General features: G+C 40.9%; 1 pseudogene; it reads left to right on the forward strand.

Moving 5' to 3' along the window:
- The first annotated feature begins 7287 nt into the window (after positions 1–7287).
- LOC110735840 lies at positions 7288–8924 on the forward strand (annotated as a pseudogene).
- Positions 8925–18887: the final 9963 nt, after the last annotated feature.

Consider the following 18887-nt stretch of genomic DNA (forward strand, 5'->3'; position numbering starts at 1 on the left):
CAATCTCCACCTTGACGAGAACTCGTAGTCAGCAAACGACCCCATCAAGACATAGTGAAAAAACATCTCAAGCCAAACCCGATGCAGGACTCATGCATAAGCCATACATCCCGATAAGTCTTCAACCAAGACCCATCACATACTCGTCTCCAAGTATAACAACTCATAATGCTCCACCTGCATCACAAGCCCCGGGCAAGCTCCACCTTAATGCCAACACACCTACACCAGGAGCTCCCCAACTTCGCCCCTCAGGGCCTACTACATCACGTAGTAATCAATATTTAGCAAGTCTAAGCAATGTTTAAACTTGCTAAACGGAACAGGCTTAGTGAAGAAATCAGCCGGGTTGTCAGCAGTCCCAATCTTCTTCACCTTAATCCTCTTGTCAGTACGTAAGAAATGATACCTGACATCAATGTGCTTCGTCCGATCATGGTGTACTTGATCTTTAGCTAAGCAAATCGCACTTAGACTATCACAATACACTGTAGCAAAATCCTGTGCAATACCCAGTTCACCTACTAGGCCTTTGAGCCAAATAGACTCCTTAGCTGCAGAAGTTAGAGCCATATACTCAGCTTCAGTAGTTGACAACGTAACTGATGACTGCAATGTAGACTTCCAACTAACCACAGAACCACCCAAAGTGAACACATAACCAGTCACAGATCTCCTGGTATCCACATCAGCTGCATAATCAGAATCACTGTACCCAGTGACCAAGCATTCCTTACCATTCCCGTACACAAGACCAATATCAGCTGTCCCTCTCAGGTAGCGAAAAATCCTTTTCACCCCTTGCCAGTGTTCCCTCCCAGGTCGAGCCATAAACCTGCTTACAACACTAACAGCATGCGCAATATCCGGCCTAGTACAGACCATAGCATACATCAAACAACCAACCGCGTTCGCATATGGAACTCTAGACATATAAGACAACTCCTCCTCTGATTGAGGTGACATAGACAAAGACAACTTACAACTAACAGTAGTTGGCGTACTTATAGGCTTCGATTTTTCCATCCCAAAACGAGACAAAATCTTTTCAATGTAGCTTTTCTGAGTCAAGAAAAGCTTACCTCTAGCCCGATCCCTGTAGATCTCCATACCCAAAATCTTCCTAGCTGCACCCAAGTCTTTCATGTCAAACTCCGAGTTAAGCATCTCCTTTAATCTAGCAATATCAGATTTATTCTTTGTGGCAACCAACATGTCATCAACATATAACAAAAGATAAATCATGGAACCATTATCCAGCTTACTATGATACACACAGCAATCATATGAATTCCTGTCAAAACCTTGTGAAACCATAAAAGAATCAAACCTTTTGTACCACTGTCGGGGGGATTGCTTAAGTCCATACAATGACTTTAGCAATCTGCAGGCATAGTGTTCCTTTCCAGGAGCTTCGAATCCTTCGGGCTGCTTCATCAGAATCTCCTCCTCCAAATCGCCATGAAGGAAGGCCGTTTTAACATCCAACTGCTCCAGCTCAAGATCAAAATGTGCTACAATTGACAATAACACACGGATAGAAGTATGTCGAACCACAGGTGAGAATATCTCAACAAAGTCAACCCCTTCTACCTGACTGAACCCCTTAGCAACTAGCCTAGCCTTAAAACGTATTTGCTCAGTTTCCGACAACCCTTCTTTCTTCTTGTAAATCCATTTACAACCCACAAGCTTCCTCCCTTCCGGTACCTTTACCAGTTCCCACACTCTGTTCTTGTAAAGAGACTGCATCTCTTCACCCATTGCGGCAAGCCATTGCGCAGACTCACTACAACTAATTGCTTGTTTATATGTGGCAGGTTCAAATGACTCTACATCATCAGCTACACTCAATGCATAACCTGTCATCGCATCAACACAGCAATTTCTTCCCTCCATCTCTTCAATCAATCTAACAGGCTTCTTGATAACTCGTTTAGGCATCTCAAGAATGGTGTCAGGTTGACTAGATGACCCCTGATTAGATTGCTCCACCTCATCCCCAGAGTTAGAATGAGTAGGAGTAATCTCAGGTTCAGGAGTACCCGGCACTGGAACATCAGCATCATCATCAATATATTGTACCCGAGGTAAATCAGCAATGGTAGACTGATGTACCTCAAGTACCCCATCTGTCTGTAATAAATTGTCTCCTTCCCTTCTCAAATCTGAAATCTCTGCATTTTTAATTGAATACATGGTGTTTTCATCGAAAGTAACATCCCTACTAAGAATGACCCGACCCTCCGAAGGTGAAAAAATTCTAAACCCCTTCACACCATCCCCGTACCCAACAAAACACCCCTTCTTGGCTCGTGGATCCAGCTTACCCTCAATAACATGATAATAAGCAACACAACCAAAAATCTTCAAATTCGAAAAATTAGGCAACTTACCACTCCAGATCTCAAACGGAATCTTGGAATCAATTCCAGAATGAGGACCCCTATTAATGACATAACAAGCTGTTAACACAGCTTCACTCCAGTACCTCCTCCCAAGCCCTGCATTAGAGAGCATGCATCGGACTCTCTCTAGCAGTGTCTGATTTACCCGTTCTGCTACACCGTTCTGCTGTGGTGTCTTCCTGACAGTATGATGCCGACCTATACCCTCATCTGCACAGAACTGATTAAACTCGTCTTTGCAAAACTCTAGCCCATTGTCCGTTCGTAGCTTCTTGATCTTCCTTCCTTGTCGATTTTCCACCAAAGCTTTCCATTGCTTGAAAACTTTGAAGGCCTCATCCTTTGACTTAAGCAACCTAAGCCATGTGTATCGGGACTTGTCATCAACAAATGACACAAAATAGTGGTAACCTCCCATACCTTCAACTCTAGATGGACCCCAGCAATCTGAATGGATGTAATCGAGCACTGCATCAGTAATGTGAGCACTCTTGCTGAACTTTGACCTGTGTTTCTTACCAAACACACAATGCTCACAAAATTCAAGGTTGGCAACCTTGACCCCGGATAGAAGACCCCTCTTGGACAATAGCTGCATCCCCTTCTCCCCCATATGACCAAGCCTCATGTGCCAAATCTTAGTCATCTCCTGGTGAGATACAGATGCGCAAACCGCAGAACTAGGCAGTGTAACACCCTCAAAAACATAGAGGGTGTTCCTTTTGATACCCTTAAGTACCAACTCAGAACCTCTGAAAATACACAACTCCCCATCTGAAAACACACCATTGTACCCCAATTCATCCAGGGTACCCAATGAAATCAGATTCTTTCCTAAAGCAGGAACATGCCGTACATTAGTCAAAGTTAACCTCCGCCCATCAACAGTCCTCAACCTCATGGAACCAATACCTGTGACCTTACATGGAGCATTGTTACCGACTATAACCATACCCCCATTGCGAGGTTCATATGTATCAAACCAATCTCGACGTGGACACATATGGAACGAACACCCCGAATCTAGAACCCAGTTATCAGATAAATCATCAGACCTAGCAGAACTGACTAATGCTAAATCTTCCTCTGAATTATAGCTCTCATTCGGTTTCTCTTCAACTATAGCAGCCTGGGACTTGTTTTTCCTCACCGGACAATTATTCCTAAAGTGACCCGGTTCTTTACAGTAATAACATGTTTTAGTAGTAGTTTTACTAGATCCATCCTTGCCGTTTCCAGCACCCGACCCAGCATTGTTCCCCTTGTTAAACCCCTTATTCTTTTTAGACTTTCCGGACTTAACAAATAACCCACTACCATTATCCCCATTATCACTCGTAGCTTTCATTCTGAGTTCCCTAGTATGAAGTGCTGCCTTCACTTCTTCTAAGGTTATAGAATCCTTACCAACAACAAAAGACTCTACAAAATTCTCAAAGCTAGACGGTAGAGATACAAGTAAAATCAACGCAGCATCCTCATCATCAATTTTAACATCTAAATTACGTAAATCAAGCAAAATAGAGTTAAGTTTTTCTAGATGTTCCCGTAAGGAAGTACCTGACTGCATCCGGAGGCTAAACAACCGCTGTTTCAGTAATAATTTGTTGGTCAACGACTTAGTCATATACAATGACTCCAGCTTCAGCCACAATCCAGCCGCCGTTTCCTGATCAGCAACCTCCGTGATGATTTGATCATCAAGACTAAGTAATATGGTAGAGTGTGCCTTCTCTTCCATAACTTCTAACTGCGAGTCAGTCGGTCCGTCTCCTGACTCCGAAGTAGTACTCTTTGGAGCCAACGGACGCCATATCTGCTGTTGTTTTAACAGAGCCTTCATCTTAATTTGCCATAGCCCGAAACTATTTTTCCCGGTAAACTTCTCAATTCTTATTGTTGAATCTCCTGCCATTGTTATCTTCAAGAAACTCTCCAAGGATTGAACCTGAGCTCTTGATACCAATTGTTGTGCGACAGCGGAAGCAAAGGTCGAAAACAAACAAGAAAACAATAAAGAAATTCAATGCAAACAATAAGAACAACACCAAGAATTTACGTGGTTCACTATCGATGTGATAGCTACGTCCACGGGCACCGAGATCGAATGATTTCACTATAAACTGCAAAGATTACAAAGATGATTCTTGTATTTCTCAAGAACGGCTCTCACTCTGTCTCTCTTAACCCTAATACTAATATTAGGGAGGTTTTATATTAATCCCTAAAATAAAAGATACTTGGGCAAAAAGATAACATAAAAGATAACTTTAAATCGTAAAATCCGCGTCTCCGCATTTTTCCTTCTCCGCCCGGTCAGACCGGGCAAGGTCTGCCCGATCGGGCGCGAGAAGAAAACTCCATACGAATGCTTCAACGTATCCAACCCCCACCGCCCGGTCAGACCGGGCAAGGTCTGCCCGATCGGGCGAAGGCTCGCCCGGTCGGGCGAAGGCTCGCCCGGTCGGGCGCGAGAGCAGCTTCTTCAACGAATTTGCCAGGCACCTCTTCTTCTTCCGCCCGGTCAGACCGGGCAATGTCCGCCCGATCGGGCGGACAAAGCTACGAAGTACGAGTCACCTAATATACTTATCAACAGTACCATCATAATTCTCAACCCTAATCTCGTGAAATTGGTTATTGAATAAAAGGCTCTCCAGCAATGACTCGTGACCTCCTTTGTCATAAAAAACTAAATAACATTTCAATTTTAAAGACTTTAGGTTGGCAGCCATATAATCTGAGTTTGACACATTGGTTCTGTTTCCATCATGAATTTCATGACAAACAGCGATAAAAACCTGCGAGGCTATTAAAAAGAGCAATCAAGTCTATGAGATTGCCTATTTTAAGACGCCTTAGTCCATCATCCATATACAATTATAAATAACGGTAGTTTGTGAAGATATATTAATTTATCCATCCTTGCCAGCATATGAGTCAACCCATAACACTCTTCTATGTCCAACACTCTAAGATTTACTAGTTTTTTTATGTCCTCAGGCAACTCCTTTAGAGATAGACAACTTGATAGTTTTTAAAGTTTGTAGATTGTGAAGCTTAGTGATCGATTTAGGGAGCACCTCTAAGTTATCATTATTTGACAGATCAAGGTACCTCAGGTGTAATAATTTACAAAATTTATCTGGTATTGTTTTAGTGGTAAAATAAATCAAGGCAAGAACCCTTAATTGATTACAATTTGAAACTATATCATTTACATCACTATTTGTCAAATCACGAAAGCTCAAGCAGGTACGCAAACTTTTACCTGGATAATTGCTTGAGCGAAACCAGGTAGTCAGGCCTTCATTACTATCAATTACTAGATGGCAAACTTTCTCTTCTAAATCATTCCTACATTCTGTGAACATTGCAGACTCTTTTGCTACTTTTCTAGCAAGGTCATGTATGAGATAATGCATTTTAAATGAATAATTTTCATCAACTTCATTACACTTAATGTCTTGGAAAAAACATTTATGTAATAGAATTGATACATATTTTTCACCGACATCTTCCATGCTCTCATTTTTAGAGCTTGGAACAAGATATCCTTGTGCCATCCAGTGACAAATTAACTCCGATTTCCAAATGACTTAGTCCTCGGGGAAGAGTGAGCAATAGCTAAAGCAACTCTTTAGCTCTGGAGCAAGATGATAATAGCTAAACATCAATGTTGGCATTATGTCGTCGTCATCATTACCTAATTTAGCCAAATCAATACTTCCGAATGACTGCCAAATTGCTATATCTTGATTATACAACAAACTTGCAACCACCCTTATGGAGAGAGGCACATTGACACAATTTTTCGTAATTTCTTTTCCTATCTCAACTAGATCAATGACTGCAACGTCTTCCCTTTCTCTAAGTGATATTTTCTTGAACAGTTCCCAAGAGTCCTTTTCTGCAAGACTAGGTAACGCATGAATTAGATAGTTTCCAATACATTCTGCTACCTTTTTGGAGTGGCTAATCACCAAGATCCTACTTCCCCTTCCCCCTTTCTACCATTCTCAGACCATACGTCATCTAAAACAAGAAAGTACCTTTTCCCTTCTATCTTATTTCGAAGTTTCAAATATAGATCCTCGAATTCAAGTACCTCCCTACTAATCATCTTACCTAAGGTATCTTTCATGCTAAAATTCTCAGACACACAAACCCAGTACATATTTCCTTGAAATGCCTCTTTGATTCTACAATCATTATACACACTGGCGGATCCACGTTGTGACCCGGGGGGGCACGTGCTACCCCCGAAAAAAATAACTGTTTTACAAAAATGCCTGAAATACAAATATAGATTAAATAATGCATGCCTTATGAGAGAATTGGAGTTGCTTCAGTGGTAACTTAGGGGATGACTAAAACTTTCTTGGCCAGCTGGGCTGGGGTTCAAATCTGCTCCTATGCGTTTTTTTGGGTTCATTTTTTTTTTTTCCCGAAAACTATCAATTCTATTTTTTTAAAGATTGCTTCATTGTTTTTCAATCCCAAAATTACTTCCCTTTTTCTTGACACTTTTTTTTTTTCTTTCTTGACATTTATATTCAAATAGATTTAGATAAAAATGACTTCCATACAATATTGATACTTCTCAAATTATTAATTTCCACTTTTTTGATATTTAATTTCAATTAGATAAAAGTAACTCCCATAAAAAATTGATTAAGAACATTAATAGTATGGATAATTTGTCTGTACAAAAAGTTAATAATTTTATATGATTGTAATACAAAATATTTCGTGTACATGTATAATTTATCTGTGATAATAACTCGGCACAAAATCTATAGTTATTCAAAATTTTGATGGTAACTTTTTAGACACAATCACAATACAATATGCAAAAAATTAACCTGATGTGCTATTATCAGCTTAAAATTAGTTTGAGTTTCAGGGTAATAGGTGTATAAATTTTTTTTTTCTGATCCTTTGGTTCAGTGCTACCCCTAGTTTGGAATCTTGAATCTGCCACTGATTATACACAAGTTGTGCAAGAGAAGTTTACCCAGCCCCCTAATCCCCACAATAGTCGCAAAAGAAATATTTTCCTCCAAGTCATCTTTTAACAACACATCCACAATGATCTTCTTGTCAGCATCTCTCCCAATAATATCATTTTCAAACACATAAGAACATGTTTTCTCTCTAATCTTAACAGGTTTATACAACTTACTAAACCCAAAATCATTATGGTTTTTAGTTGCACAATCCATCTTTTCTGTTAGTTTCTTAATCTCACTTGATATTTTAGCACTAAATATGAGTTGGTTATCTGAGAAGAAGAAACGGCGTACTAAATATGAGTTGGTTATCTGTAATGTTGCAAACAACGTCTGAGCAACACTTATAGATCGTGCAATCAAGCATCGAAATTCATCTTCAATGGCGGCGATAACGTATTTGCAGAATCTCTTGCAATATTGTGCAAGAAACTGTTTAATTGTTGAAGGAAAAGCTTGCCATGCTCAAATCATTCGAGCTAGTTTAGGTGTTGATACTTTAACATCAAATATGCTTATCAATTTGTACTGCAAATGCAGCCTTCTTCACCCTGCTCGTCAATTGTTCGATAAAATGCCTAAAAGAAGTTTGGTTTCTTGGAACACTATGATTGGGGCATATACCCAGAATGGAAGGGCAGATTATGCTTTATCCCTCTTTGTAGGAATGCAAAGAGAGGAATCCCCTTTGAGTGAGTTTACTGTCTCGAGTGTGCTTTGTGCTTGTGCAGCAAAATCTGCCGTTTTTGAGTGCAGACAACTGCATGCTTTTGCTGTTAAGAAGGGGATAGAGTCTAATGTGTATGTTAGGACTGCTTTGATTGATGTTTACTCGAAATGAAATTTTATGGGGGAGGCCTCGTGGGTTTTCGAGAGCTTAGAGGAGAAGAGCGATGTTACATGGAGCTCGATGGTGGCAGGTTATGTTCGAAATGAGCTTTATGAAGAGGCTTTGAGGTTGTATCATAGAGGTCAAGCTGTTGGGATAGAGTAAAACCAGTTTACCCTTTCTTCTGTTTTTTCTGCTTGTGTAGGGTTAGGCGCTTTGACTGAAGGGAACCAAGTGAATGCCACTTTGTTTAAGTCCGATTTTGGTGCTAGCGTTTTTGTGGCTTCTTCTCTTGTTGATATGTACGCGAAATGTGGAGCCATTAAAGAAGCCTTCACTGTATTTTCTGATCAAGATAGCAAGAATGTTGTTTCATGGAATGCAATGATTTCAGGTTTCTCTAGTCATGGTCGGTGCTTGGAAGCGATGATTCTTTTTGAGAAGATGCAGCAAACGGGTTTGTACCCAAATGAAGTGACTTATCTTTCAGTTCTATCTGCTTGTGGCCATATGGGGCTAGTTAAAGAAGGGCATAAATACTTTGATCTTATGGTGAGAGAACACAACATATCACAAAGTGTTCTCCATTATTCTTTCTTGGTGGACATCTTTGGTCGTGCTGGATTTATTCAAGATGCATATGATGTGATAAAACTATGCCATTGTAGGGAATAGTTTCAAGCCTTTAAAAATCCTACTAGATTGAACTCCACTGTGATCATACACTAAAGTACGGTGGCGTCCAAAAGGGAAGATGATAGAGCAAAAGAGTCGCCAACAAGTTTTTAAGGAACTTGTAAACCATCACGAGGTGAAGGTTACACCCTTTAACGATCCAAGAGATCGTCAACTCCATAAGGTCATGAACCAAATAAGGGTTCGGGGATGAAGGTACAAATCCAACCTAAAAGAGATTGAACTTGCCCTAATAATAGGCCTCTACTTTATTCTGCTCGTATTCATGTGCGCTTTCTGATTAACATACAATCAATAGGATCAACCCTAAACCTGTTTAATCTATGCTGGTTGAATATTAATGCACAAATAAATCTATTATTGGCGATCACTTGAATTATAATCACAATTAACCCTAAAACAAGATTATTAATTATCTTATTAAGCGTGGTTGCAAGTACCAATTCCCTTTAAGCATGCAATAAAAGGTGTGATCAAGCAATAGCAAGATCCTAAGCATGATACTAACAAGATTAATAACAAACCCTAGCATGTCACTAAGCAATAAAAATCAAAGCTTTAGCCCTAACATGATACTAACAATCATAAATATTAGGAAGAATATAGGAAGCATCGTGCTTGTAATCATACTTGATATTAAATTTACCCTACACATGATACTAGGAATTAAAATAACAATCTAAGCATGATATCTACATCATAATATCAATTAATCAATTAAAGCACTTACTTGGATGCCTCGTACCTCTTTCTAATAACAAAATACACACGTTAGTAACTTCAAGGAAAATAATAATCAAAGCAATTAAATCAAATAATTGAAATAGAGATTTGGGACCAAACCCTCAGAAATTAAAACCTTTCACGTCTAGGGCGAAGGCAACTTCGAATATAGCTAGGTGTTTCTAGATCTAATGAATGCGGAATTTTGTATGAAAAAGCAAAGTAAGAAAAGAAGAAAGAATTAATGTTGATGAAAGTTGATGAATGAAGAGATGAATGAAAAGGATTATTGAAAGAGATGAATGAAGAGAGTTGATGAAAACTTAAGAATAAAGAGAATTGGTGAACGATAGATGTAGATGATGAATGATGAAGATAGTTGGTAATTGATGAATCTTGGTGTATGAAACCGGAGTTTTTAATACGATATTTATAGAGAAAATCAGCCAAAAAAGATAATTTTATCAAAACAGAGCCTGAAAATCGAAAACTAACCTTGGCGCCAGCCCTGGCTCATTTGCGCCAGGACCAGTGGCTAGCGCCAGGCGCCAATGCTGGCGTTTGGCGCCAATCCTGGTTCCAGGCGCCAAGGCCTGGGGTTGGACGCCAAATTGGATTTCAACGCGTTTTCGAAAATCTGATAAATTTTCTGTACGGGAAGATAAAATAATATAATTTCAGTCGAAAATGCTATTTGATCCAATTAAAAACTCTAAAAAGTCCTAATTAAATTAGGAATGAAAAGAACCTTCTAGAATGTTCTAGAAGACTAAAACCGTTCCTAATTGCATTAGGAATGATAAATCATATTAGGCCCTCCCCTAGATCATTGGGCCGTACATAAAGCTCAAACCGGGCCCAGTTTAGTAAATTGGCCATAACTTCCTCAATATTAATTGGAATTGGGCTTATAATATATCGTTGGAAAGGTCTTTGCAAGCCCCATCCAACTACACCACTATTGGACCCATATCATGGACTAACCCAACTGGATTGGCTGTTTTCTTTAAAATAAAGTTTTCAAAAACAGGAAGAAGAGAAAAGAAATAAAACTTTCCGCAACACTAGACCTTTCCACACTTTCGTTTCATTCGATTATGATTCGACGCGAAAGGTACTCATCACTGGGTTTGGTTTTGGGGATACACAAATGGGTGTCTACAGAAGCCCCCACTTTGACTGAGTTTTGGAGAAACGCAAGTTTCGAAAACGAAAGTCAAAGTATCGATAGGGACGGACAATGATTCAGAACGTTATGCAATCCTAAATCAATCTTGTAACGCCGATACCTGCAAAACTAGCATTTAGTTAAACAGATAAAAGAGTTAAGAAACGCGTATCTTGCACCGTCGAGCACACGTCTCTGAAAGTAACCACATGTTGCCGTATGTTGCTTTTTTGATGACCTCCTGCAAGCTAGAGAATGCCATCCCGCCTGAAAACCGCTACGCCTTGTAATTGCTTCCAATTAGAAGATTGCTTCGCTTGAAACTACCTTCTCCGCTGTGATAATATTCCACGTCCAAGGGAATATCATCGAAAATTATTTCTCTTGAAATAATTCTCATCCGCATTACGATCATCTTCCATGCCTCAGGAACTATGATCGAAGACAATTTCGCCCGAAATTACCTTCAGTTGTTTGTGACAACCTTCCGCAAGCTAGGGAATGATGTCGAAGACATCTTCTCTTGAAGTCATCCTCATTTTATGCGATAATTTTCCAAAGGAAAATACCGAAGATCCACGCCTGTCGATCTTTAAAAGTTCGCCTGAACTTGCCTTTTCTATGCCTGTACGTCGGAGCTCTTTTTCTCTTGAACCTATATGTCGGTGCTTTTTGCTCTTGAACCTGTATGTCGGTGCTTTTTGCTAATGAGCCAATGCTTAGGCGCTTTAAGCTTAGTGAGACGATCTTTCCATCAGGTCGATCACTTTACGTAATCAAGCCGATTACCTAATCATGTCAAATTGCTTAAAGGGGCTAACTGGCGTACCAAGGAACCCAAAATATGTTGCAGAAAGCTAGCACAACCCCAACAGGTGGCTGGCTGCTTTGGCATCGCTAAAAAATCAATCAGCGCCAGCCTTATTGCATTAGCGCCATGCGCTGAAATTGGCGTTTGGCGCCAAGCACAGAATGTGACGCCAATGCCTAGGGACTGGCGCCAGCACGGGAATCACTTTAAATTCCCGTTTTCAGTTCATTTCGTGCTCTGGTTTGTTGCGAACGCTGCTCGAAAGAAGTCGAAACTTCAATTGATCGTTGCTCATTCGTTTCTCAACCAAATTCGCTCAAATTTGTTGCAAATCAAAGCTCTTCTTATCCATATTCCCGATCTATTTAAGTTTTCCTCCAACTCACACCGGCTTTTATGAATTCTTGGCATGTTCATTCACGAATTTCATGAAAATTCGAAACTTATAATGCTCAATTTGCTTTGTTTATCAAATTTTATGCCATGAAATTGCTTGTTTATGTTTGTATATTGCCTTGGGAGTAATTTGAGACTTGTTTGACTCAATTTGGTGAAGAAATGAGCAATCCACCATTGTTGAACCTCTTAAGGTCGTGAAGAACAATGTGGCTCGTTCTTGATGTTTTTGCTAGCAATTCTTGTTCAATTTGTCACAATAATCACTATAGTGTTGCAAGAAATTGTTTGATTGCTTGAAAAAATACTGTCATACTTAATTTGAATTTGTGCTCTGTTTTAGTACTACGTACTCTGTTTTTGCGAACATAGTATCATGCGGCTAGGCAAACCTTTAGATACTATAGAACCTTAATTTATGATGATTCTGCACAATGTAGCATGGCTAGACAACGAGGCTCAGGTTCACGGTCCCGAAACACTAGACGGGAGCATGAGCCCGTGGAGGACGACACTACACCGTCCACTTCGCTTGGTCGGTTCCCAGAGTGGGATGAGCAGACCTTGTTCTTTGCCCCTGTCCACCACATTTCTGAGAGGGTGAGACGGGGAACCGAGCCTGGGAGGACACGGCATCACGGCTCTGGCTGTGATGGTCTAGGCGATTTGTATAGGATGCATATCGCCAGAGATCGAGAGACGAGACTCCTATGGGAGTCTTGTGGATTGGTTGCCCTGTTTGAGACCTCCGAGGTTATGGTTGCCTCCAGCGGGGGTCACCACGTAGTACGCGCTCTGGTGGAGTTCTTCTGGGACACCACCAACACTTTTCATTTTCCATGGGGTGAGATGATGGTCACTCCTACAGACTTCAGTCTCATCACAGGACTGGAGTTCACTTCTGTGCCGCTGCCGTTCGACGACAGTATCGATGTATTTTCTCCAGAGGTCGAGGAGTTGTTGGGGCCGATTGCTGTTCGGGCCCGAGCTGAGGTCGAGACAACTCAGTTCAGTGCCAGAGGGATTCGCCGCTCGACGCTGGCAGCGGCCCTTGATGACTATGCAACCACCCGAGAGCAGCGGGTGCGCATCTTTGTGCTGATGTTGTTGTCAGGGACACTCTCCCCTGACAGGGGTAGTAGGGCATTGCTTTACTACCTCCCTGCTGTTCGCGATCTCCAGCGAATCGGGACTTATGACTGGGCCAGCTTAGCCTATACTGACTTCGTTCGCGCACTGAGGGACTCGTGTCGCCATCGGTCCTTTAGGACGAACGTTGCTTTGTCTGCTTTCTGGAAAGTCGTAGAGGTAAACATTATTCCTTATAAAGTTTAGCCCTATATGTTAGGCAACATTTACTCATGCTTTAGCTTTTTTGTAGATCTGGTTCTACGAGTACTTTCCTTCCATTGCGCCGGTGAGACCATCGCCGAGGGGGTATCCGGTGAGCGCCTCTTGGGGCGGCCACCATGTGGACCTGTCTAATGCACGTGTCCGGAGTCGGATCATCTCGGTACGACTTTTAGTGTTTATCTTGCTCTTCTGCGATGTTTTAGACATGTTCTTACCCGATTGGTATCTTTATAGGGACCTGAGGTAGTATACCGACCATGGGGTGGTTGGACAGTCCCTGGATTAGCCGCACAGTACTCTGCTGAGCGCCGCTACTTTCTGGGGACCTACAGAGCGATTGTGTACTTAGGAGAGAGAGTTGATTGACAACACTCTTCCAATGTTTTTGTTGTTCCTGCTCCTCCACTACGTCACATGTTTGACGAGAGGGAGTTGTCGATCATGGCTGAGGAGTCTGGTTCCCTCTGGCGGTCCCATGTGATCCTTGGGCGGAGTTATGCTGAGGAGCTACTTCCTTTGTTAGCTCCAGCCCCTGTACCGGCCGAGGATGTGAGGGTAAGATCCTTAACTTTTGTTTTTCGCTGAGTAGCCCCCAAGTAATACCTTGCTGATTTCTTTCTGTTTCATCAGGATGGTCCCACTGAGTTTGTGCCACCTCGTATGTCCATCCACTACCAGGGGATGTACGGGCCGATCGAGGAGATGATTTCTCCGGCTCTTGAGGGCGAGCGCTTCGTGGAGCGGTCGATTCCTCGTCACCAGACTAGGGTAAGCCTAGTTTTTTTATACAGAATCTTATATTCAGTTATCATGCATTTTTACTGACTTAACTTTCCTTGACAGTTCTCACGCGAGGTGGTTTCGGCTATGGAACGATGCATAGATGCCTTCCGGAGCCAACTCGTTCGGATGAGGAATGCAGCTACCTGTCGTCGAGACGACGCTGTTTGAGAGGTAACTTTTCTTTGCTTATTATTTCTACACTACGCTTGTATTTACCTTGTTTCTGATTTAATCCTTTTTGCAGGGTCAACCGATTGCTTCTCACACCCGTACGAGGCCTGAGGGGCGGAGAGAGCCGGCGAGGTCTAGCTCGAGACGTCGTCGCACTTCGTCCGGAGGTAGAGGTGGTCGCTCTGAGGCTGCTCGAGTCGATGTTGCTGAGGGCTCAGGGTCTTCTTCTGAGGGTGCTCCTGCTGCACCGGTAGGAGAGGCTATCTCGACTTTCAGAGGTGGTGGGATGCACGAGGTTGGCTCGTCATCGCAGCAGCCTTCGCGGTCTCAGCCTCAGGTTGACCTTGGCTGGGGCGGTCCTGTTTTGAGTTTCCCTCCTCCCACGGAGACTGGAGCTGGTGCTTGAGGCCGGAGCTGGTGGAGAGGTGACTCCTCGGACGGCGCAATTTTATGGCGTGATGGGCCTACGTCCTCCGGCGTCGTAGTTTGCTTCTGTATATGTTTTTTATTTTGACTTTTTATAGAACTTTGCCTTTCACTTTTTATTTAGACACTTTGTACTTTATGTTATGTTATTGTAAATTCATTATTATCTATTATTATGTTAGTGTATGTTTAGTGTGTGCAAATGTGATAATAATTTTGCGCAAAAAAAAATTCCGTCATTTTTATTATTGATGGAGGGTATTATCCGACTCTCTCCCCCAAAAAAAATAAAAAGGAAAAATAAAATGGAGGAAAAAAAGCTGATATTTGAAAAATTAATATAAAATTCAAAAATAATTTGCTATATTTAATTAATTAATAAAAGGATAGAAAGAAATTAAAACGGGGTCATAAAGCCATTAACCGACTCCAATTTAATATCAAAACGCAACTGAGCACGCGCGGCTTTTTTTGCTAATGTGGCGCCAGCTGGCGCCAGCCTGTAGCGCGTGGCGCCAGGCGCTACACCTAGCGTGTGGCGCCAATAGCTGATGGGTGACGCCAATTTCGGGTGTGTGACGCCAATTGACGCTGACTTCGTATTCCAGTCAGGTTGAAATTCCTCTCAATTTGTGCATAAATAGCCCCCTGCTCAGCCGATTCTTCACATAAATCCAGCGAAAAAATTATCCTTCTCTTTAGAAAAAATAATAATCATGTCTTTAGCCACTAAAACCTTCACCCAATATTTCTCATGAATGGTGTCAATCTCTTAATGCTAGAGAAAGAAAAGAATTGGATTTATTTCACTTGGGGGGAATTTATGGCATTAAAGGGGTAGATCTAGACATAGACTTCATACATACCGCTTTAGAATTTTGGAACATTGATACACATTGTTTTTAGAATAGGGTATGATGAAATTAGCCCTTTGCCAGAGGAATTTGGTGCTATTTTAGGCTTCCCTGCAATAGACCTGGTAGTAATCCCTAGGGTAGATGCATATTACTATAAGGATTTTGAGCGCTTCTTTAACTTGAAGGAAAGGGATTTATCAAAAATAGTAGATGGCAATGTAGTGAACTTAAAAGAATACGCACGCTATTATTTTGATAAACCGCTTTCTGAATCTTTTCACATATATAGAAGAAGGGCGTTTTTATTCTGCATGCTTAATCAATATTGTCTTAGTAGTGGTAAAAATAATGAGGGACAATCAATTATAACCACTGTGCTAGAACAAATTGAATCAGGGAGAAATCCAATGCCATTGATAGTTGGAGAGACTATGATTAGTCTGGATGAATTGAAAAGGGACCCAAAAGCACCTCTTTGCGGTTCTCCAATTTTATTACAGGTAGAAAAAATAATATTTTTAATTACGGAAATCAAAAAACATATTTTTGTATTGTAATATTAATTTATTTGCATTAGGATTTTTTACAGATGTGGCTAATGGAAGAGGCTAGGATTAATTAGTCCTCCGGACGACATTGAAAATTATACGCCCACTTTGCTTTGTGAGAAGAAAGAAGCGCATTCCCAAAATTGGGCGCCATGGGTGGAAGAAAGTCTTTGAATCACGTGATTTCGCTATCAAGTGGGTCGTCCCATGGTGGAAAATAAGAAGGATGGTTGGTGTTAACAAGCAACCTTTCTGCCGTCTTCCAAGCTTGTCTCGCATGACATATTATTATCCCTGCAGAGTAAAGAGACAATATGGCTTGCTTCAAAAATATTCCTTCCGGGATCTTCGTCCTCCCTAATGAGTATCCCATATCTCAAGAAGTAGATAAATTTGACACTTACTGGAGCGCTAGGCCTTTATGGGAAGTGATTACCCAAAAGATTCCCCCTTCTTTACCTAATGATGTAAAGAAGTGGTTGCTGAAGAAGTCTTTCAATTGATCAGGGTAGAACCGATGTGAAGGATCGTCTAGGTGACAGGGTGACACCGGCCAAGGAACGCTTAGGTGCAAGAATTGAGTTCAAAACACCTATAATGCCTAAGAAAAAGAATACTACTAAAGACAAGGGGAAAAGGAAAGCTACAGACAAGAAGACTTGGGTGGAAAAGAAGCATGGGGTGCTAGCTGAAGGAGAAACAATCTATTCTAAAATTGAATGTAGGTCCTCTAAAGGATGCCTACTAGCTAAAGTAATGGATGAAGAGGAGGAAACGGAAAAAAATTGGAAAAGGGCAAAGAAGGAGAAGAAAGACTAGAACATTGCTTAGCTTTAGATTTATTAGATTGTTAATTTTTTATTTAAAGTTAATTTATTTCAGCCTTATTTAAATTCCATTAACAATGCAATTTTATTTCATTAATGAAATTTCAGCTTTCAATTAAATTGTTACTTTAAATTTACTTTATTAAAGCAATGAAAAACCGAAAAAATTAATTTTCCAGAAATTCTTCGAGTACGGAAGTCGAAAATTTTCCGAAAAAACACCGAAATTCGCCCAGATTTTATGACTGAATTGGCGTCAGTATCTGCATATTGGCGCCAGCTATTGAGGTCTGGCGCCAGGCGCCAATACCGTCGTCAGGCTTTTGGCTGGCGCTAGACTCTGTTCTGTGACACCAATAATTTTCCGACTTTTTGTTGACTTTTGTTGATCCTGGAACGCGGAGATGTCGAAAAATAAAGTGGCCGCACCCGTAATGGGTTGCCTACGTATCCTTTCCTAAGGAATCAGGCCGAACGTAGCTCTCTTGAGTGTCCTACTCAAGTAATTATGGGTAGTATTTTTTAAGTTGGTCAAGGTTGGTCATGTTTGAGAATTCATTGCCATCCATGTCAGTTAATTTTGTTGCACCACCTGACAGGATTGTTTTGACAATGTAGGGGCCAGACAATTAGGTCTAAACTTTCCCCTTGGATCTAAAACATTTTTCTTAACGCTTTTAATACTAAATCTCCTACTTTGATTTCTTGTCTTGACCTTCTTATTAAAATGTCTAGCCATACGAGTTTGATAGCACTGAGTGTGATGTAGAGCTTCTAGTCGTTTTTCGTCGAGTAGGATAAATTCTTCATATTGTGCCCTAGTCCATTCGACTTCATCGAGCTTACTCTCTAGCGCAATATGTAGAGATGGTATTTCTAGTTCGACAGGTTGTACGACATCCATTCCATATACCAAAGAAAATGGTGTATTTCCTGTTGACGTACGGATTGACATGCGATAACCCCACAATGTAAAGTGAAGCTTGTCAGGCCAATCCTTTATAATTTTCTGTCATTTTCTCGATGATAGTCTTTAAATTCTTATTAGCTGCCTCAACTGCTCCGTTTGCTTGAGGTCTATAAGGGGACGAATGATGATGTTGGATACCATATTTGTGTAGCAAATCTTCACATTCGGCTTGAAAATGAGTTCCATTGTCACTTATCATTTCATGTGGGACTCCATATCGACAAATGATATTCCTCGATAAAGAGATATGTTTTGCAGTGAGTTTAGCATATGATTGCGCTTCAACCCACTTCGTAAAGTAATCAATTGCTACTAGAATAAATTCATGCCTCCTGTCCTTAGGAGCGATCTTGCCAATTATGTCAATTCCCCATGTAGAGAAATGACCATGGTGATGTGTAAGAAAAAGAGGAACGTGTTGTAAATTGGCATAAATTTGACACTTAGGAATCACATATTGATGGCAGTCCCTCATCCCAATAATACCCTTCTCGCATTATTTTTTGGACTAACATTTTGCCATTTACATGAGTTCCACAGATTCCTTCGTGGACCATTCTCATTATTGTTTGTGCATCCACCTTCCCTACACATAGGAGAGCTCGACCTTTAGGTACCCTTTTATGTAGCTCGTTGTCTATGAGTACATATTGAGAAGCCAAAAGTCTCAAGGCTCGTTTTGCTCTTTTGTCAGCATGAGGGGGGTATTCTCCATTGGTGACATAGTTGAGGATGTCAGTGTACTGACAGGGTAAAGTCGTATCCCCTGATAAAAAATAATTACCTAAATCACTAACTACAGTAGATAGGGAAGTAGGGTCGAACTCCACAGGGAAACAAGTCTTTTTAATTCTAATTAATTGTTATAATCTAAATTATCTAAGTAACCAATATTTTAAATATGAATTC

Source organism: Chenopodium quinoa, unplaced genomic scaffold (assembly GCF_001683475.1).
Source record: "Chenopodium quinoa cultivar QQ74 unplaced genomic scaffold, ASM168347v1, whole genome shotgun sequence".
In the NCBI taxonomy this organism is placed as follows: Eukaryota; Viridiplantae; Streptophyta; class Magnoliopsida; order Caryophyllales; family Amaranthaceae; genus Chenopodium; species Chenopodium quinoa.